Genomic DNA, 22,843 nt, shown 5'->3' with positions numbered 1-22,843 from the left:
AAACAACACGTAAGCAAAACTGTCACAGCCGTTTTGCCTAAAAGACCATGTGCATGTCTTGCAGCCATTATCAAACATGCAATGGCATCCATTATCACATCTTGTTTGCCTGTTTGTTTTCTTGCGCCAGTAGAAGCCCACAGCTTGTCAGCATTCAAGCCATTCCATAGTGTTTCAATATTCACAATGATGTAAAACAAGCACATCTAATATATTATTTAATCACGGTTCCTGGTAATAAAACACTCTTTTGATCCTGACAATGTATTTCCATTATTTTCTCTTTAAACATTAACCACGGCTCTGTTGAGGATGCATTTCATCATCGCCTTCTGCTTAAAGATTCAAATGGCGTACTGGTCTCGACAGACAGGCCGTAATGTTTTAACAGAGCGGACAGAGGAAGTAGAGAAAGGAATGTTTGACCTAAAAATGTGCTGAAAAATCTTTTTTGTTCCCACCCCATGTCTTTCACCCATGCCCCCATTACAGTTACAGTGCTCTGACTGCACTTTCTCCTCTATTGGAGCTGTGTAAGGACTTTCAGCACCAGCCTTATAATAACCCTTTGATACAAACTCACAAAAGGATGAATTGTATCGACCCCTGCTATTCTTGTGTTGACTCTGCATGACCCGAAATAAGCTCTTGTCAAGGTCCAAGATATGCATCACAAATTTAAGGACACACATTCAGGTTGTGTCCCAAAGTATGTCACAAAAATTGCTTGCTAAGGTAGTCATCATGACTATGCAAATATCAATGTATGCTATATGAACTACTTCATATTTTGGCAGAAGTCAAATGAAACTGTGCCTATGCGTGTGATGGATATTTTTAGACAAGAGGTAGGATTAATGAGAAGAGGTCATGGTATGTTACACAAAAATATGTGATTTTTTCAAATGTGTAATTTAATATACGATAACTCCAAACAGCTCACTTAAGGTGAAGAGAATGATTACTTCAGCAACAACATAAAAAAGTAGACGTTTTTAACAACATTGCTTGATTAGTCTAAGACACCGATATTGTAGAGGTGGTTAGAATCGTGGTTATTTAAAGATTTAAGAATCAATTGATCATTTATACCGTGATAAAAGGACAACACCAGATTCCATCAGGGGTACGTTTATAAAACAAGTGAATGGCCCGATCTGGTAGTTCCAGATTTTATCAGTTGGTTCAGCAGATCAACTGCACTTGGTTATTCAAAACTTCAATTGTGGCAATGACTAAAATCACAAAATGCTTTCTTTAAATAATTACTGCAAGATTTCCGTCTTTTGATATTGTAATGCGTCTGACTAAACGTTTCTGAATGGTGACAGGATTTTGAGTGTCATTATTAAAAGGTTCCTATTCTGCTCCAGCGCTCTCCTCCGTAAACCTGCCCGCATGTCCCTTCATGCTGATAGTCTGCTGATTGTCAATCGGCTGCTTTTCTCACATGGTGCCTCGGCTGAATCCGAATCAGATGCTGATTAGACCAAATTGCGGAAAGAAACCTGTATGCCCCTGTGTGCCCATCTTTGTATCACACCAGTGCCTCAACATAAATTGGACTTTAGGACACAGGAAAGCCGAAGCTTTGATTAGACATTGTCATCTAGGGCAGCAGTCCCCAACCACCGGGCCGCGGACAGGTCCGTGGGTCATTTAGTACCGGGCCGCACAGAAAAATAAAATAAAATAAATAATAATAATAATAATAAAAAAACAAATATATATATATATATATATATATATATATATATATACTGCAGCTGGGAAGTTCACACAGGCTTGCCACCAATTGCACATCCCAGCAAGCAGAGAAGTGCAAGTGATCCACAGCTAGGCCAAGTAGTAAAGGCCTCCAATTTAATTTCTCAGTGGCTGCAGATTCTTCCTTTGTGACACCTCAGAAGCAAACTGAGAAGCCATCTCAAAATCTCTTGCAGTACAACTAGTGTCTAATCATAAACTACTCAAGTCATTTGCAAGGAAAAGCAATGTTATTATATACAGCAACGGTCAATTCATAGGAAACTCTGTGGTGTAAAGCCTTATATTCCCCCCAAGAGTAATAGGAAATGATCTAATTTCACTTGATTGGCCAAAAAAATTACATATTCAACACTATTAATGTATCTTTGTTCAGTATCCAATTTTTGTGACATGTTCACTAGTGTGTTGTGAGATTTTTCAAAAATATGTGCCTTGGCTCAATAATGCATACCACACATCATCATGGGGCGGGGGGGAGGGGGGGGGGGGGGGTGTCACCAGGATTTATTTAAAATGGAGCTTGGTAATAGGGAAAAAAAAGGCGAGGGGAAAGAAAAAAAAATCATTTGGGAGCGGCGGGGCCGTACATCAACGGCCCACTGAGGGGACAACAAGCTGAGAGGCATCATGACCAAAGATATAGATCAATAACTCCACTATTATGGGGTGGGAAAAGAGAGCAATGTTTTGGTAGTGGGTTGGGCAGGGGGGGCAATGAAACAATTATTTGCTTGATAGTAGTATATGCCTATTGACAGGGCCGCATAAACAAGTGCCCAGAGGCCCAGAGTGATGCGGAGAGGACGATACACTGCCAGAGTGCAGCGGGGTGAACGCCGGGACGTGCTCCGGCATCATCCCTCCCTTAGCGGGTGAAAATGAAAGTCAACGGGAAAGGGCTGGCGTGCGGCTGCTGCCATGATAGCCAACATCCGTTACAAGTAAATTGAAATGTCAAACGCACTGTGTCATTTCCATAGCTGGATGAGAGGGAGAAGCAGAGGCAGAGAGAATTATGGCCGTATTCACGGGGTGATCACAATGTGCAGCGGGAATGTTCTGGCAAATTAACTCTCAGCGGACGGCTGTCAGGAAGATAGAAGGATGGGAGGATAAACAGGCAGAAATCAGAAAGGAGTGCTCATGAATTCAAGGCTTATTGCTCCATTTTCTGTCTTTTGCTCACTTATGGTATGAAAACACATTTTGGCAATGACGGCATTTGGTTCATAACCGACCATTCAACTCCCTCAAGTCATGAGTCATCTTTCTAGACAGTGTTCGTAGCAGGACAATGTTCATTTTGTGACAGCCAAGTATTTCAAAACTACGTACATGGAAGCTACTCCAGAGCCCTACCCTTGGAAAAATGTTTTTTATTGTAACTGTCGCAATAGACTCATCTCCAGGACGCTGTCGCGATGAATCCATTGTCTTTCCGTAAACATACTGCCAATCTCATTTTCTTCCAAATGTTTTCAAAAAGCTAAAAAAGGGATACAATTAGACTAAAAGAGTTAACTAATAAATTGAACAGTCATGTAATTAATCATGATTATTTGCGCAACCAATAAAAAGTCTCACATGATGCCAAAACTCCAGTTTCCATATCCTTCACAATAAATGAATAGCTTAACTGACACTCATTTAAAAAAAAAAAAAAAAAAATCCAAACCGCTATGGTCAGTTGGTTCAGGGTTTGAATTTCATGTTTTCCTTTTAAACATGTAACTGTTTATTATGGTAAATTAGCTTGCCTTTGTTAGCCATACATGGGCAGAGAAAAATGTTATCCATAAATAAATGTGTTTACTGTACATTATGCTGGGTGTGCTGTGTTTACAAAATCTTTTCAAAATTGACATCCTACCTCTCTCATGCGTGTTTCTGCTGTTAATTTGCATGAGATGATGACATGTGCCAATGTTACTTTATGTGCATGCATATTAACTGAGACTTGCATCCACTCTCTCAATCCTATTAAATATTTATAAAGATTCCTATTATTGTATTAAGTATTTATTGATTTATAATTTAAAAGATTTATACTGAGTATTTGGAACTGCAGGGTAGAATGACTTTATTTGTGACATCCATGGCCATTTATTGCCTAATAATGTTAAAGCTACATATGCCCGCGAGCCCCCGAGTGCTTAAAAAAAGACAAATCTGGACTCAAAAGCAAAGTCAGACACATACAGGAAAACAAAGTGAACCAGAAGCAAAATCGGGCTCAATATTGCTCCTGGTTAGACATTGTTGAGCTATTTTTGCTGATGCTGGTCACGTGCTGACAATCCAGACAGAAGCTGGACAATGAGAATGCATTGCCTTGCTCCATCTTTTATTGATTTACACCTAGAGCGTCTTTGGAGTTGAAGTGCTTTGCAACTGGCCTGCTGCTCTCACCTTTGCTGTCACTGACTAAAAACTATGTACTGCAACAGAGCCATTGGCATTTGGCGAATTTCACCTAAATACCAGGAAAGAACCACGAGTGTTTTCGAGATATCATCTGAATCACTATGTACATAATCTATATCCTGATCTATTTAAAAAAACAAACCATTGGTATTCAAGTTTAGTAGATGAGTCTCAGTGCACATGTGTTTCAGGCCCATAATTAAATAGCACAGTTTGGAAAGCAGGAAAGAAAAGACACCTGCAGTGGTCAGCAGGTGGAAGGATGAATGTTCTGCAAGTGGCAGGCAAGAGGAGGTGGAACCAAACTAAAAGATGGCTGCGAGGGAAAAGCAAAGTGTGCTTTTATCCAGTGCCTGGTGAATGACAAGGAAACCATTAACAGAGTGGTGCTGGCCAAAGGGATTAAATCCACATAAGCATGGCTATTATTCAAGCTAATTAAAGCTCTTTTTAGCCTCTCTGCCCCGCTATAGCTCAGCGACAAAGCCAACTGAGAGAAACGCAGAAAACCATTCAGGGAATTTTTCTAAGCAGACAGATATTTACTCAAAGATTATTCAGAGGGACAGATCAAAAGGTTTATATATATATATATATATATACATATATATATATATATATATATATATATATATATATATATATATATATATACATATATATATACATATACATATATATATATATATATATATACACACACACACATATACATATGAGAGATTAGCCCATTTAACTTATCATTTTAATTTATCAAACACCAGAAGCAGCTATTAAAGCAGAGATGTAACAGAATGACGGGTGCTTCCGTCAGCTGTAAATGGCCGTCGGGTATCCTCGCTTTGGGAATTTCACGTTAAGAGCTCCTTGGAGACCACGTGAGTGTCGGCAGTGGAGTGGCCTCTCATCATAAGGAGCTCAGTGAGTCAGACAGCCGAGCAGATCGAGGGATGGAAGGGGGAGACAAGCGGGGATTGCGGAACATCACTTTTCTGATTTTACACCCACGCACACGCCACAGTGGATCTGTCTGCTGAGATTGCAACAGACACTTGATGTGCGACCAAGCAGAGCAGACAGACACAGAGGGAAGAGACCAAGCGTGAGTGAAAGCAGAAGAGAAGGCACAGCGAGGAGAGGGAGAGCTGAGTGAATGACGGACAAGGTGCTTATGGAGAGAGGCGGGTGTAATGGGGTGTGAAGTGGAAGACCTAGGGAGACAGCGAAGGAGACAGTCTGCCTGTCACACCAGCGGTTTACTCCTCCTTTCTTACAGTCTTAATCAGGCTGTCACAACACACAAAACACTTCACTGGTCAGGTCAAGAGGGGAGATAAATCAACTCGATAGAAGCTCCATTTTTCACTATAACTTCAGTATCCGACATTTATTGGTGAAGGCTGCTGCTTACAAAAATTCACAGCTGAAACAAGAGTTGACAGCGCCATGGAAAACAGTTGATGCAAAGGAACCTGAGGAGAAAAAAAATAAATCAGCTAAAGCTGCTAAACGGTTACCGTTGTCTGTATGTTGATTACAGAACAACAACTTGAATGAATTTATGATGGGTTGTTAATATGGGGGAGGAGTGTTTTTAACAGTTTCCTGTCATTTCCAAGTGACAATTAAATTAATCTTAATGACCTGCAGGAACAATTAAATGCAACATTTAGTGTGGTGTGAAGTGTACAAAAGGGTGTTTCAGTGAGGGTTTTCTTAATGTTTTGATGGCATGCTCATCCCACAATTGTATTCCACAGAAAGAATCTTGCTTTTCTCCTCAGTTTGCATAACTCGTTACAAACAACATGGTAAGTCATCACCACAAGCCACATCATCAACCCATTAATGGTCTCGATCTCTAGTGTTTCAACTTTGCAATGGCCTAAACTTTGAGAAGAGTATTGAATAGGTGATAAGTGTGAGCTGAAGGAGATAAAGAAATGCTTCTGTTGAACCATCCATCCAACCATGGCTTTTGCTGGAGGCTCTGTTTTTCTTGCCTAATTACATCTCTGCCGTGGGCTCGGCATCTTTGCATGTCCACCTGAGGACTGTGATAAAAAACAGTAACACAGGAGGGGGACCCAACTGCTTCTTAATTTTCCCTGACAGCCCCCTTCAAACACACAGGCCCAAATCCAGGATCTAATTGAAAGCACATTGCTATTCCAGACAAATTAAGCCCAATTAAGGCCCCTGAGTTATGAGTATCTATCAGTGTGCAATGTTTTCATAAAAATCACAGCGCTTCAGATCAAAGTCTCTCGACCCCTTGCTTTAATTGCCTCATTAAGCGCTCCAACGTCTTTATGCTACAGGCATCATAAATGCGGGTCTGCTCGTTTCATTTGGGAATTACACTAAAAGACGCCCCCTTAAACTAATCGCTTCCACGTTTTCAATAAAGGTTCATCGGTTTTATGGTGCAGGGTAAAATGTGATTTGCTTGCATTTATGGAGGAGAGTTTGCAAGGGTTCTTCGCCTGGGAATGCGATTTATCATTTCATTGTGTCGGGGACAAACCTGCGAGGATGTTTTGGAACTTGACAACACATGTTACAAAGACCGCTATAACTTGTGAAGCGTCCGCTTGCAAGACCAGAGGCCCCGCAATCCTGTCTCCATTAGCTCTCGAGTTCTAGGTGTGGCATTTGACACATCATAGCAGGTGAAAGGAAGAAGGTGTCACCGCCAGGAACCAGCAAATCACAAGACAGGAAGATGATTGTGCGCAGCTGAATGGAGGCCCCTCCTCACCACTGCCCTCATCATCGCAAAACGCAGTCCGAGCATGGCTGGCTTTTAATTTAATCTAATAAATGAGGTGCTCACTCAAGAGAAAACATGCTGTTTCAATTTGAGAAGGCTGCTTTATTGGGGGACAGTGACACGAAGGGAAGAATGGGGGCAGTGGTAGTGAGGCAGGAGAGAGAGAGCGAGAGAGAGAGAGAGAAAGGCAGGAAAAAAGATGGCGGTATGGAACATTTGTTAGTAATCCCATTCCACATACCATATGGCTTCATTACCATTATGCGGGAGAGAAGACTTCAGTCAGTCTGAAAATAAAGAGCTACTTAGCCCCATCCAAACTGACCCCAAATGAGACATGTTTGTCTCTGTGTGACAGTGTTAGTGTTATTGCCCTGCTCTTACATTCTTTGCGGTCGTCTTGCAGCTGTGCGTGGTTTGGCATGTGAGTGCGCATGCATGTAGCAGCCTCGGTGTGGGTGTGTGCTAGATAGGGATCGGGCTCTTTCCCAGTGACTGATTATAACGGAAAAGAGTCTTTGGTCATTACTGCAGCGGGTGAGAGAGAGTGAGAGAGAGCGAGAGAGAGCGAGAGAGAGCGAGAGAGAGAGAGAGAGAGAGAGAGAGAGACGAAGGTTTATAAGCCAGCTCCATTCACATGTGAAGATGACTGATAATGCGGGAGCAGCGGGACCCCTAGCTGGGTTCATTGGCCCCTAAGTGCTGCTTTGCCGAACGCGTCCCTTATCTTGCCCTGACAGCAGTAATAGAATATGCATAGCTCTATTAGCATACAAGGTAATGGCACCCTTGAGGGAGGGCACTGACATAAAACTTTAAGTAGAAATCAAAACATTGGTGAAGGCGGACATGGAATAAAAGGTTATTGTCACTCAGTGCAAACATGGCCTGAGGACTTGACTGTGGCTGCGCGCGAGCTATGCTGCCTTTAACGCTTCTGTGCACATACGCTGACAAAAAGACAATTTAATTGGCTGCCCTATACCTAGTTCATACATGTGTTTAACTCAGTGCTTCTCACTTATGTTCTGTTGTGCCCGCCAGGAAGAAAATATTCCACACCCCCACCAACTCTCAGCCACGACTATACAGTCAATAGCATCATTTCTCGATTCAATTTTTAGTGAACCTCTGTATAACATTCTATCCTTAAGAAAGTCCTAGAGATCAACTTACAACAAAGAAGATTGTTTGTTTACTCTCTTTTTGCATGTCTTTTCAACCCTGTTAAATATTTTTTCAAGGATCTCTCTCAAAGATTTGTTCAGTGCACTTCACATCTTCAACTTAGCGCGACGACACTGACTATGAGAGCACCACTACCACCCACTGTAGTGGCTGTTCAATTACACTATATTTGTGAGGCAAAACATTTAAAATAAAATTTGTTTCCTGGGTCACGAACAACAGCCTTGACATTACTCCAGTGGCATCACAACATGTGCAGCTTAAAGCATTTTTGTATAGTCCGTGAAAAAAGAGATATATTGGACAATATTTCTGTTTGAAGCTGACATCTTTGAAAAACACAAAGAAAAAAAACACGACGAAAAAAACTGAACACTACCCGAGAACGTCAGCTAAAGATGTGGCAGCATTAAGGAGTTGCGGGCCGGACAAAAGCACACAAGTCCCGTCTGCACACCCAGCATGAGAAAGCAATTTGCTCACCCCAAAAAATGATAGCAAGAGGTCAGGTCCACGGAGAACGCTAATTTATTCTAGAGGGACAGAGCAGGAGAATGTTAGCTTTTGCACATATTAACTTTTATTAAAGATATTAACCTTGAAGGACGAGGCCAAGGAAGTGGTGTCAGAAAGGTTAAGAATTAACAGCAGCGGTTGGAGAACTTTAAACTTTTTTCACAGTGTATGTTCATTGCAAAAGCAGGACTATTAAGGGAATAATATCAGTAATTGCATCCTCGCTAGTAATTATTGTGGTTATGGAATCCTCTTTGATGTGCTGCTCATGCCCACTGTCAATATGAGCCACATGTGGACATGGGGAAATGATGCTAAAGCAAAACATGTAAAGTGAAATAGAGTTCAACACCATGAGTGGTAAAGCACGATAAGCAATGTTACTTCCCGTGTAGCGCTTTCAATTGTTAGAAAGTCTAAATAATGGTGTGGCCACCTAGCCATTTAGCTCTTTTTACATGCTCAGTGTAATAACTACCATTAATATGAGACAGATATTCTGCGAAGCAAAAAAGGTTTCTTTTGAAATGTGGCTATCATACAACTAGTGCATAACTAGACAAACTGCACAGCACTAGAGATAAACTTGACCACCAGCTAACAGCTTATGAGCAAACAGATGAAAAGCAACAGGCTATTAAAAGCCATCAAATGTTTCTTGAACTCACTTGCTCACTCTCATTTGACGGGTGACAAGGTAAAGAAAATAACTGACGTTTATTGTGTGGTTGGTTGCAACACATTTTCATTTATACAGCGCATGGGCAAAAATTACCGTGACAAACTTAGAACTAGAATATGAGCACAATGTATTACACCTGAATATTGCACTATAGTTGTTGTATGTGGCGTCTAGGTTGAACTTTAAAATTCAGACATTTATCTATGATGAATAAGGTAGTAGTGAAGGATGAGGAATAAGGTAGTAGTAGTGCCGCACAGTCAGGTTTGGTCAGGCCTTTTAGTGTGGAATTTTAATTTTTATGTTCCCGAAACATAATTAGCTTAACCTAAGGTGAGCGGGCTGCTACTTTTTGAAAGTGAATGACTGGCAACCAGTGAAGTGTGCATGCCGCCTATCGCCCAATTTCAGCTACGATGCCCTCCCACCTCATCAAGTAAATTCATTAAATCTTTTGGCTAATGTCAATATCTCAAATAAAACTGAGACCTGCTTTCTACGCACAAAGAAATCACATGTGATGGGCAACTAAACATCCAATATATGCCAATGGGATACAATTAATCATTCTGACATTAGGCGTGACCTGTTCGTTACGCCTGCGACTTAGTTTTTCAACATTTAAAACTTTTGGACAAAAGTGGTGCGTACATTGTGGGAAAAGTTTAGTGCAAAACGCTTTCCAACATGACAGTATCCGAGTGCACAAAGTGAGGCCCATAAAGGCACGGTTTGATGTGTTTGGTGTGGAATGACTTGGCTAGCATAACCTCAACTCAATTATGTAGTCATAGTTAAGGGTTTCCGTTCCGTTTGTCCTGCCCTGTGGAGTTAAAGATGGACTGGAGAAAATACCGTTTCCCTCTTGTCCGTGCAGATGGTTTGGCATGGCAACAAGACAAACTGAGACTTGCATCAAAGACCGACCTCTATTTTATGGTGGTTACTCTCTTGCTAGATCACTAGATAACACTTGTTGTATGAGTAAGGCGGTAGGTTGGCCCATCCTCTGACCAATTTATTAGCTCTTATTTAAGAGAGAGGAACAAACAAGAATAGTGGTGACAGTTGAAAACAATACATGGCGATTTACATTCAAGCAAAATAATGCGCCTGGATGGCTTTACTTTGCAAACACAGTAACATGATAGATGATGTTTCATTCCAAATGGAGAGCATGCTTCTTACTACATGGCCTTTCCTTCAGGCCCAGGCTGGGACTCGAAATGAAAGTGCTCAGCTCACCGCACAGTCTCCACAGTCAGGATCCTCAGACAAGGGCTTGTAATTTTTAATGATTACTTTGTGTAGCCCTCCAGTATACAGTACACGTATAGACTGATTCATGACTGGAGCAAACATACACAAATCTCATGCACGTTTCACAAGCCACAAAGAGGATCAATCAAGAGATGCCGAGGAATGAGATGATTTGCAGCGAATGGGAGACTTCTGTCTGACCACAAACCAAACAGATGTCAACATGCATAGTTGGCTATAGTGCTCTGTTCACATTATTTATTTATGTACTGTATGGCTGCCATTCCATTGGTGATAGTATTACTGGTGTTGATTTCATTCTCAACTGCCTGTGATGCACATACGTCGTCAGCTATCACATGTATAGTTTATTTTTGTTATATCCTATTATTATTGCTGCGGTTCATGCTCACTTCTATAGAACTATATCAACTTATTCATGTGCAGTTTGTTGTTCACATATACATACATTCTTGTTTCCAGGGACACTTTGGGGAAATGTCATTAATAATAATAATAAGAATAAGAATAAGAATTATTATTATTATTATTATTATTATTATTATTATTATTATTACTATTATTGTCCACATTGCTGCTGTAAAAACATTTTGTGGGACTGAAATGGACTTCTAGTGAAGTCTAGGCTAGTTGAAGAGCGACAACTAGCATGTACTTATTTGACTGACAATATCAGTTATTTGGTATATTTCATGACCATCAGAATGTGTAAATATACTGCTTGTATTTAGAGCAGCAATCATATGAATGTTTACTAAAATTATGGCTGCCACATTGCTCGTTTGGTGTTGTATATCACTATGGGGTACTACATTTTGTTGAAGAACATAAAGTTGCCTATAGCTTTATGTACGTCAGAGATTTTTTGTGGCACCAATTATTTCCCAGCATCATTGATGAAGTCTCTGACTGTCTAATGCCCATGACTGATTCCCTTTTAACAGCTCATTTCTGCTCATTTGTTACTAAAGTATATGCGTAAATGGAAAAAAGGGGGGAAAAAGGGTTGGGGGGGGCTTAGCAGTTCTAAACAATCCAATAGTACGTATATCCCCTCTCTCTGCAGCAGGTGTCCTTGGGATGGTCAGCCCAGCACAGCAACGCTTTACCTAATCATGAGATTGACTGGAGTATCCACATAGAGAGATGGAATTATTTTGATTAATTATTACTTAACTAGTAATGTATTCTGCCTCTTTATTTTTTCTGCATGTCCCGCACAGCCCCCACTCCATCTCTGCGCTCCCCAAATAAATGGAAAAATATTCACCGCCGTAGGCTAGTGCTGAACTTCTCACTCTGCATCCAATTTGAAGCAGAGCTGGCGTGATGTCACTGGAGCGTCCAAACTGGGAGACAAAAGGAAAGGGAGGAGGCCAGCGAGCAACAAGCAAGGGGAGATGGCAACCTACAGACCTCCAAGGTCACGCATCTTAACCCCACCGTGGAAAAATCCAATAACACTTTATGAATGTTTTAGTTAGAAGTCATTAATGCAGTCAGGCATCTGCTTAGAAAAGAATACAAATGAGGTGCTGTCCAACTGCAGACTTCCCCCAGCACCACACTTGCAGATACCTACATTCGCACACAGTGCCTCTGGGTAAAACATCCTAATGTTCCGGGGGTGGGGGGGGGGCGGCCCAAAGGATCTGCACTCCATAATGCTAAGCCAGAACCATCTCGACGGATTTGACTGGCTGCATATTTTAAGTCACCCAGACAGGTTAAACATCTGGTTCCCTACATTTCAAGTTATTCAGCAATGCTGCTGCACACTCAGTTGCTGGCTCATGTTACCTATAAAGTGTCAATTTAAAAATAATGCTGTGTCGACTGTTAAATGCACACTGCACACAGCATAGGCATCATAAATGTATTTGGCAATCACATGAAATTAAAGAATCTATGATGGGGTTGACATGTCTTGAAATGATGAATTAAATTTAAATTAGCTATGGACATTTCTTTGGTTTTGCATTTGCACAATATTTGACACAAGTGCTGCTTTAGTTGCTCTTGTTTATCAAAACTTTGTACTGTCTCTTGTGACCAATGATAGACCAAAGTGAAATCATGTTTTATTTGACAAATTATAACAATTTAATGATTTTATTGATCAGTTAAATGTAGCTGAATGGCGATCACCATCCTCCCCCCTCCTCCACATAACTTCAGCTCTTTTAGGTGAGTGTGCAGTCGACCTACACTTACTATATTTCCAAATAGAATAATCTCCCAAGCATGACTCCAAACACTAAACCTCCCGACACACTCGATTCAATCTCTGCAAACGGAATTTAATACAACGGAATAAAAACTCAATGTTGAACGAAGGAGTGTGTGTTTGTGTGTGTTGCGCACATGGGCGCCTCAGAGGCACAAAAGTGAGTGAGAGGGCTCAGCAGTTTAAATAAGCCAACAAGCTTTGCCTATGTGGGCGCCGGCGGTCACAAGAGGAAAGGCCACGGGGATGGAGGGAATAGATGTGTCGCGGTGGCCATGATGATGATGGAGTGTCTACAAATATGAATCCAAACAGGGTCATTTTGATATGGCGGCAGTACGCAAAGGCTGGCCCGTTAACTCCTGACCTCTTGAGTATGACCTGCGGGGGAGGGGCCCATCCGCTCGGAGAGGAACGAAGGAAGGAGAACGCGGGGCTGCGCAGTCTCAGGCCCATTATGACCTGCTAAAAACTCAGGTCGCTCCACGGCGAGGAGCCATCCATCATCGGGGCCTCTCTAATCAGCATGTTTGTCACTGTAACTAAACAGTGGACTGAGCCACATCGCCACGCTATTGGTCCTGACAGGGAGAAATAAATCTGCTGCTGGCCAATGGGCTGCGGGCAGCCGAGCATGACAGGAAAGGTGACAGACTCTTGAGGTCTCAACCATTGTGGAGATTAAGGGGAAGTAGTCCAGAATCTGGGGCGGAGGAAACATTTGAGCACGTTTGCTAGGTTACATTGGGGTAGGTGCCTTTGTCCTGCAACAGCAGGACAGGTCCATTTGTTCAGTCAGACAGAAATCGGGCTCAGGTAACAGATAGCTGCTGCGTTCACTTTCCTCACGACAATTTGATTTGAGCTGTAGAAATCTTTTTGGTGGCGGCCACACAGGACTAATGCCTGACAAAAAGGGAATTGTATTCAAGCACATGCAATTAATAAACTCACCACGAGTAAACACCGACTTCAATCCTGGCGCCTTGGGAAAATATCTTACAGTAAGATAGATGAATAAAGTGCCAACTGACTCGCACCAGAAAGTAAGCAAATTAACTATATAGTCAAAATAATCCCTTTTTGGCAGTACCAGTTGAGATACTGTATTGAATCTCATTACATGAAAAATAAAGTATCTGGCCCGTTGGGAATAAAGTCTACTCTACATTGTCTGAAAATATATTATATACCTTAGCTATTTTACACTAACCTCTGTCTTGGTTAATCATACTTGAGCAGACACAGTGAGCACATATGTGTCCGCAAGGAGAAAATATCTTCAGTCTAACAGGAACATTTGTGTACAGCAAGCAGTTTCTCACGGTGTTTTGCCGCCAGTTTACAACAACATTTTTCAAATCTGGGAAATATCAATAAATCAAAACTGTCATCATATTTTGAAGGGCTGACAATTTGTATCATAACTTTGTTCTTGGCCGTGGCTTCAGCAAACTTGGCTGTGGGTTTTTCGCCATATGTGAATTATACATGCAGATTCCTTGTGCTCGGACTGAGGACACACATGCACGCCGGCCCTTCACAGTCCGTCATAGTGAACTTTTCTACACCCGACCGGCCCACTAAGATTTGGAACTACGCAGCCTAAAGTTGCTTTGTACACTTTGAATCTGGGCGCAAAAAAAAGACTAAATTCTTAATGTGTTTTAAATGTAGGATACTTTAAGATTCAGATGCAAAATCTGAAATTTATCTTCATATTTTTCCTCCAAGAATCAACAAAAGAAATCTTTAAAGCGAATGTGTGTGAGATTATTTGGATAAATTTCAATGAAAATATCCTAAATAATTCCAGGGCCAATTTGCAAAAATGTATTATTTTCTTGCCCCTGGTAGCATAGGTCCTAACACCAGATTGCATTTCTTTCTTAATGGCTTGCCATGGTGGGCTGCAGACAGAAGGGGGAGAACATGCATACGCCCATTTCGGCAAAGTAAAATGACACTATATCAAATCAAGCATTTCCATATGTGCTGCTGTTGTGGGTCTGGCACTGGCAGAGGAAGCACTGGGGCAGGGCAATCTACCAAAAGATGGCTGAGCTCTTCCAATATGTGAACTCTAGAGCCCCCTACTGTGCTAAAATAAAAACTGTCTCTTCTGCGGGGCAAGCCAGTGTCCCGTTTTCCAGGTTTTAATTGTACTTGTACAATCTGAATATTGTAATTCACATGACGAGGACTTTAAGATATCTCTACTATAGACAACAAATAATTTCAATGTCCACTTTCGACAGCTGTAACTACTGCTCGCCCCAGAAATGTTTTCAGACTAACCTTACTCCTGAACATTGGAATTCCGGCCATAAATCTCAAGGTCACAACTTCATCTAATTGGGTGACCCTCTGCCACGTCTTTCTTCTGTAAAAGGAAGTGTTTCATATGTCAGTGAGCTTCAAGGCGTTAGCCATTTAGGATTTGCAGCAAGGTCAGCGTGACCCTCTTCCTCTAATCACAAGAAGTCTTCCTTGGGTCAAGGGAAAAAATACATTCAAGGGAACATGTGTGTAGCCTAACATTTCCAAAGATGGTAGGGTATTTTTGCTTTTTTGTGGTAGTAGAGACATTACTGCTTCCTTCTGTCGTCTAAAAGAAATTAAATTAAATTAGCCATCATGTTGGGGTTCGGGTCAGTGGCTTAGGCAATGGCATTTTACTGGAAGCTCTCCTTGGCCAAGCTTGTCTTTAGAGAAATAAATTAAGTCTAGGAGTGCTTGGCTAAAACTGTCAGGGACAAACGAAGATTGAGCGATGAGGTCGAACAGGGCAGACTGAAGACCGCAAGCACCAGCAGAATGGGGAAACTCTTGTCCTTCGCCCCTCCCGAACTGACCCCCCCCCTCTTTAGCCAAAATAACGGAGGAGGAGACCTCCAGGTCTGAAGTACACAAATTGGCACAAGTTAGAGTTCAGGAAGTCCAAGAGACGCCTCTGCTTACCCCGAGTGAAACTTAAAACCAGTGACATAGCCAATACATGTCATATTCTCTCAGTCATGAATGGTTTATTTTTCGAGGAATTTCAACCTAAAACCTGTTCTTCATAATTACCCTGATTTGTTTGGAAAACCAAGGTGGATAGTCTTGGCCCAATTGCCAACAAGAGACCACTGTTATGTTCTGCATCATTTTTCACATTTGCAAAACAATGACAAACTACATTGAAGCTGTATACAGTCCACAAACATGCAGTTATAACAATTCAGTTCAAAATTCAGAAATGCATCACAATGTTGTAAAAACGGCAGGTTGAGTCAAACACATTCAATGTGCAAACTTTGCAAGCTGTGTGGCTAAATAACTCGGATTCTGAAAGAGGGACTTATTCAAGAGCACTCTGCTTGAGGTCTATGTGAGACATTTGTACAAAAGGTACAAAAAAATAATAATTTTAAATAGCAAACATACGTACCTCGCGCAATGATCAGCTGATCATTTTTCATACGGCAAATAAGTCTTTACTTCCTCCAGAGCATTTATAGAGAATGTAAGAATACAGGGTGTACCAAAAAATTAAAAAAATAAAGTACCTGAGATTTTAAATTATCACCATAATATATGTGCCTATTTGGGGAAATTTGATCAGTAATTGCATTTGCAATCAAGGCTGAATTCACAATAATGCTATTCATCACTGTGATTCAGCATCCAGACTCAGTGTGACTCTTTTTCAGAAGAGACAGGAGTTTTTCCGTATCGTCCAAACAAGATATATAACAATATAGCTTCAGATAATGTATGCAGTTTTGTTCTTGGCCTCTACCATTCACATGAATCTGGCACTGCTACCATTTCATCACACTAGACATCACACTTTTAATTACACATAAATTTGGGGAGTTTAAGGGTGCCAACCACCAGGAATAATAACAAAAAATGTGTACAATGTACAGTAAAATGCAATTTGCTTAGAAAATTGGAGCTAAAAGGTGCTGTAATCTCTAGATGTCATATATTACCTATTAAGACGTAGAGATGTCATTAGAGCCCTCTAATGGGATGTGTCATGTCCCATGACATGATTGTGATGTTCTCTGTGATCTTGCTTTGAGTTATTGGGAAAGCAAATTGCAAAATTTGGGCTGTAAACAATAAAAACATAGCTGTGACCTGTATGTTTTAATACGGTCTTGTGCACCATTAAATGTAATTAAAATGAGCAGGGCCATCATTCTTTGACATACGTGTATAACATGATGTTCTCAGTGCAAATACTAAATTTGATGACATAAAGACGTGGGAACAAAGAGATTATGATTAAATAAAGCATAAATAAAACTAAATTCTGCACATGCTCTGTGCCTGTTACAAGTTTTCTTTTAATAGCTCCAAGTTGGTGAGGCTTGCTACGCAGTGGGTAGGGTGGAGGGGATCCGCTCTTCTGTTAAAAAGACCCTGAGGTATTAGGGTGGACTAATCTTTAAAAGGTTAATTTATTCATAGAGATTTTGACAGAGATGTATGGCCGAGCCAACATCTCATGCACCTCTTCCCAGAGGGAGACGACTTGTGCACACAACTGAGCGAAAGGGAGGCGGGCGGGGGGCAAGGGAGGGGGTGGCTTTGCGACTTGGTCGGAAAGATGGAGTGCAGAGGAGAAGCAGAGTGGGAGTCAACATGATCTAAACACAAACACATAATTACCTCATAGGGACTGACAATGACTGTGGCTTTCAACTGGCTACATTGAGCTCTCCAGCCGGCCTCTTGACTCAAGAAGAGAACTGGTCGGCTATATGCAGCACAAGTTGAAAGAATTGGAAAATATGGTGCTTTGTAGCCACCATGTAGTATTTTCCTTTGTGTTGTAAGTGTGGTAGAGTTGTCCCATATTTATTGATAATGACTGAATGGTGATAAATTCAGGGTGTAGTCTGCCTCTCACACAATGTCAGCTGGGATAGGCTCCAGCACACCACGCGACCCTAAATAGGATCACCGTTGTTGAAAAGGGACGGATGGAGCATTTTGTATACTTTGGGAAAGTAAGTTACTAGGGTCACAATGTTGCAATTGCACCCAAATTCAGGACACATTCAAGACAATGTATTGAGCAATGTCAACGCTCAAAAGATAATACAGTGCTTTGTCCTCGATCCCTTTTGACACACGGTTGTTGTATTGTTGATCAATCCAGTTTCTGTTTCGTGACATTTGCAGTGTAGCTAGTTAAGGCCCATGCCTAGAATTCACCGTATCAAACTATTTTTATTCACTTCTCCTTCTTTGTACCTGGCTGGTTGTGGCAATGTCACAGAGGCAATCAATTTAAAGAATTTCTATGGTTTGTTTTTTCATAAAATATAAGAATGCCTGGATTAAAATAAAGAGTTGATCGATGGGACTGTCACTGCCAAATAGTTTGACTTTATTCCAGGGGTTTCCCCTGGAACCCTGTGATACAAATGAACATGTCATCATGAGATGTTCCTCTGAGTTTAGGACACAAATGACTTGGCAACGGTATCATAGAATGAGTGAAACACATAAGATAAAAGCACTTAAAAGAATTGCAGGTGAGATTAATATTAACCAATTATCTAAAATTGCTAACCCCCCCAAAAAAAAGAAGAGAAAATACAGGAAAAGCTATTTGTAAATGCTTCATATTCTTATCTGGCTTGCTCTCGCCCTGTTAAAAGTATAAATGTGAAATGAATCTAAGCTTTGCCCTATAATAACATTTTGTTAGTAACGGAGGGAATTTGAGTCTTTTTGAAAAAGTTAAATCTTGCTTTTAAAGTAGTTAGGGGAGTACTAGATTCATTTAAAGCCTTCACTTTGAGTTAAAGGATGTTGAAAGCATAACGCAGAGTTTTCACGCTGTCAGTTTTTGACGACGAGGGGTTTTTCTTAAAAACGTTTAAAGACTATGAAAATAAACAGCCTATTCTGACCAATCAGGGTTTCCGCATGCCTCATGCCATGGAAAACCCAAACACGCCGGGGCTCTCAGCTTGTAGAAAAGGGTAACGAACAGAGAGACGGCAAATGAAGGAGAGCAAGAGATTGCAAGACTCTATTAGAAACAGTGATGTCATTTTTTGGCTTATCAATTAAATTGTGGTATCTTCTATATGCAGTAGGATTGCTCAAGAAACATGTGACCCAATTGGTTTTGTACCAAAAAAGGGTTGTCCATTTTTTTTAACCCAAATATAAATTGCTTTTAACCCAGCATTTTTAATGGTGAACCCTGAAAGTGGAACGAAAAATCAATGCTCCTATTATGAGCTGGTTAGCACGTCCACCTCTCAGTTCTGAGGTGGAGGGTTCAATTCCGGCCTCCCTGTGTGGAGTTTGCATATTCTCCCTGTGCCCACTTGGGTTTCCTCCAGGTACTACAGCCACACACACCCCTTCCCTCCCAAAAAATGCATGGTAGGCTGATAGAACACTTCAGATTGTCTGTAGGTGTGATTGTGAATTTTTGTTTAACTATGTGTTCCCTGCAATTGTGTACGTACTCCACCTGCCGCCCAAAGACTGATGGGATCCGGCACACTTTGGGATAGTTGAAATACCATCACATATATAGAAAAATAAGTAAGGGAACTTACATTTTGCCTTCTGTGGACTGCCGAGATTCCGAGCGATGCAAATCCATGTGGATCAGTATGACTTCTGGAATATTCCAAACTTTGCAGAGGAAATAATGTGTTAGTTTAGCAAGACTGGGTGAAAACCAAAAACAATTTATTCAAAATGTTTTGTTTTTTTTAACAATACATGAAGCACAACAACAAGAACATAGTTAGAATATGGAGTGACACAAAGTAGTTTAATTTAATTTGTTTTTAAAATTCCCTGAATCGCTTAACCTCACGAGGGTCGCGGGGTGCTAGAACCTATGCCAGCTGACAATAGGCACTCTGAACTGGCTGCCAGCCAATGGCAGGGCATATAAAGCCAACGAAGCACTCATAATCACACTTCATTTAGAGTGCCCATTGAACCTACCATGCAAGTTTGAAATGTGGGAGAAAACTCTCGCAGGGACGGGGAAAACTTACAAACTTAAGATAGGATGGGCGGAGTCGAAATCAAACCCACAATGTCAAGGTCACTGCATAACATACATATTTTCACTTAATTCTATTCTGCATGTATTTGCTGGAGACGCGAATAGCACAGATTTGATGGAATGGCCCAGAAATTTAAACTTGTCTGTAGTTCACATTTACTGAGTATCCAAGAGTACACGGTGGGGACTCGGGAGACCAATCTATCTAGATACCTAAGAAGTTTTAACATTTCTGAAATCAAGTGAAATCAAAACCCCTTTGGCAATGGACAAGTGTGACAGTCCTTGATATAATTAATAGTAAACAAATCATGTAAAAAATACAACACCTCCTCTTCTACGCTATCTCCCCTGTACTTTTGCTCTGGGCGCATCTAATTGAAAGCAATCTTGAGCTGCGAGGGTTCCGTTTTTTTCTCTAATCCAGTCCAGTGGATGTAAGGATTGGGGGTCTCACATGGTCTCAATTACCCCCCCCCCCCCCGCCCCCCAGAACCCTGGATCCCCCTCCCTACTCTCTATCCATCTCACCGAGGTGCTCCTCTGCCAAAGCGCAGGCCCAGGTCCTTTTCACCAGTTCATGTTATTAAGTACATACTGCAGAGTTCCTGTTCCTCACCGGAGCCTGGAGATGTTATCTCCCCTGCTGTCGTATACAGTTACCTCCAAAATATTACATAAATTAGATTGGAATTGGCACATCGTATCATATAGAGGTGGAGGCCGAGGTGATCAGGGATTGGTTAAGGATGGGAGGGTGGAGGGGCGCTGTTGAGAATCCAGGAAGCAAGGCCACAGACTATGAGGATCCTCTGGTGTTTATACTGGATTGAGAAGCACTGTGAGGTCATTGGAAAGGTGAAGGTGAGGGCGCTTAAAGGCTTTGGTGGATAAGGCAAATCCTAGTCCTATATGGAAAAAGTTGATTGTCTGACGAGAGTCAGATGGACCTTTATTTGGGTTGAGAGAAGGAAGTGGCAGAACAGCAGGTGGCGGTGAGGGTGTTCAACTTTTGTGTGACAGTCAGCATGCATCAACCTCTGATGACTTCTTTATCTAGCTCTCAAGAGCTTTGTAGTGAGCCTCTGGACCCACACATATCTAATGGAAGGCAGATCCTGTGTGGTCGGCACATGATCCTTCTTCCCTCACAAGAATCTTTTCCAAGAAGATGTTTGGGTATAAAATACAGTTTTTCTTTTTTAAAGTAGCAAACTATAGAAATATAGAGAATCCGTTACAATGTCCAACAATACTTATGATCATAAAACCTCGATTAACTGTAGCATCGAGCCAATTTCTGAATGTTATGCAGAAGTCAACATAAAAAAAAACATTCAATGAAGTGAGTATTTTTTCATGTTTATACCCAAATATAATATGTCAAAATACTCCATGGATCATGATTTCTGCCATATTTTACCGCATGGTTCAAGCTATGCTGTGAGAGACCGACTGGGTGAGACACAGATTATACAGCTGGACAATTTGTCACTAAATCAACTTTAAAACAGGATGGCTGCCTCGTCCAAACTCACTCCAAAGGGCATTGTTGGCGACTACTACGATACTGCAGTTGGCATAGAAAGTACATATTGATTCATCAAACTACCAGTAAAGCAGCATTATAATGGCTTAGGGCATGTATAATTATTTCATTGTTTTCAAATGAATTTCACCAGAAAGGAAATGCCCTTGGCAAACGTGTCAGTCAAATGTCTTCATCTGTTGTATTCTCTCCCGAAGCTGGACTGTCAGTTCTTGACGTTGAGTAGCAGTAAGTCTGTGTTTGTCTGTCCTCCACTTTGGAACATGTGGTTTTAGTTACACAATGTTATAATGCTCAACAATGTTTCTGCCTTGGAGCTCGGCACACTGCATAAAGGCTACTTTGTCCCATGATGCCCCCCCAATACACACACGCAGGCACACACACTCACTCATGGTGAAGATGACTTCATCTATATGTTGTTAAAGCCCTGTCGATTAGGGTGCTCACCCTCCCAGTTTGACCAGCACACTTACTAAGTATGTGGTACATTGCAATATTGGAACTACCAAACTCGAGATCTGACACAATTTGGTATTCACTACACAACAGTACACCAAGTATAGCAAAAAGATACAGGGTCACTTTAGCTTTGTCAGACATTTTAGGTTCATGTTTGATATTTCTCAGAGCCCTTCAAAGAGTATCTTTGAGGTTTTGATTTTTCAATTCTACCAAATTTGAGGTACTTCTACAAGATGAATAGCACTAAATTAGTAGAGGGGAAAAAAAGGTTTTGCCACTGTTCAGGTTCTGAGCATAGCACCATGTTTTCAAGAATCACCATCATAATTATTAATAATTTAATGATCATGCTACCTCACGAGGTACACGGAAGCTCACACTTCTTGTGTGATATGATTATAAAGTACTTAAGAAAATGAGACTTCAAAATTCCTCAGTTGTATATATAACAACTGAACAAAACTGAATAGAACAATGTCTCTTAGCACCAAGACTTTATGGACCCTGTTTTGAGCCTTCAGACAAAAAACTCAACAATCATCAATGAATTGATGAAAAGTTCCCTCTCAGCCCACAACTTGAGCTTGAAGTACACATACTGGATACAGTTGCGATGTAGTCAAGGAGACCAATAACGGCCATAGACGCAAAGTAGTTTAAATGTTTTCTTTTGAAACCATTACAATTTAATTTCTACATGTACAGTGGTGTCAAGCACAGTGAGTAATCAAAATCAAACAAAAAAATGATGCCTGGAGAAAAATGCTTAAGTATTTCCACAAAAGCAAATGCAATCATTTGTCTCCATCCTGTGGCAAACTGCAGTACTAGTAAAGGGCCGAATTGATGTTTTTATGCAAGGCATTTTACTGAAGGATGTTGACTTGTCTTTTGAATAGCTCTGCACTCAGGAACATTACTAA

General features: G+C 41.0%; 1 protein-coding gene across 1 annotated transcript in view; it reads right to left on the bottom strand.

Moving 5' to 3' along the window:
• Positions 1-22,843, bottom strand: part of prdm16 (PR domain containing 16) — a 199,615-nt gene that overhangs the window by 174,257 nt on the left and 2,515 nt on the right. Inside the window, exon 3 of the mRNA XM_085911926.1 lies at positions 19,443-19,521. The gene's annotated coding sequence lies outside the window, so the exon portion shown is untranslated. The remainder of the gene's footprint in view (positions 1-19,442; positions 19,522-22,843) is intronic.

Source organism: Syngnathus leptorhynchus, chromosome 1 (genome assembly GCF_054491065.1).
Source record: "Syngnathus leptorhynchus isolate UIUO chromosome 1, UIUO_Slep, whole genome shotgun sequence".
In the NCBI taxonomy this organism is placed as follows: Eukaryota; Metazoa; Chordata; class Actinopteri; order Syngnathiformes; family Syngnathidae; genus Syngnathus; species Syngnathus leptorhynchus.
Note: the sequence above shows the minus strand (reverse complement) of the source record. Positions and strands in the feature narration are given on the sequence as shown.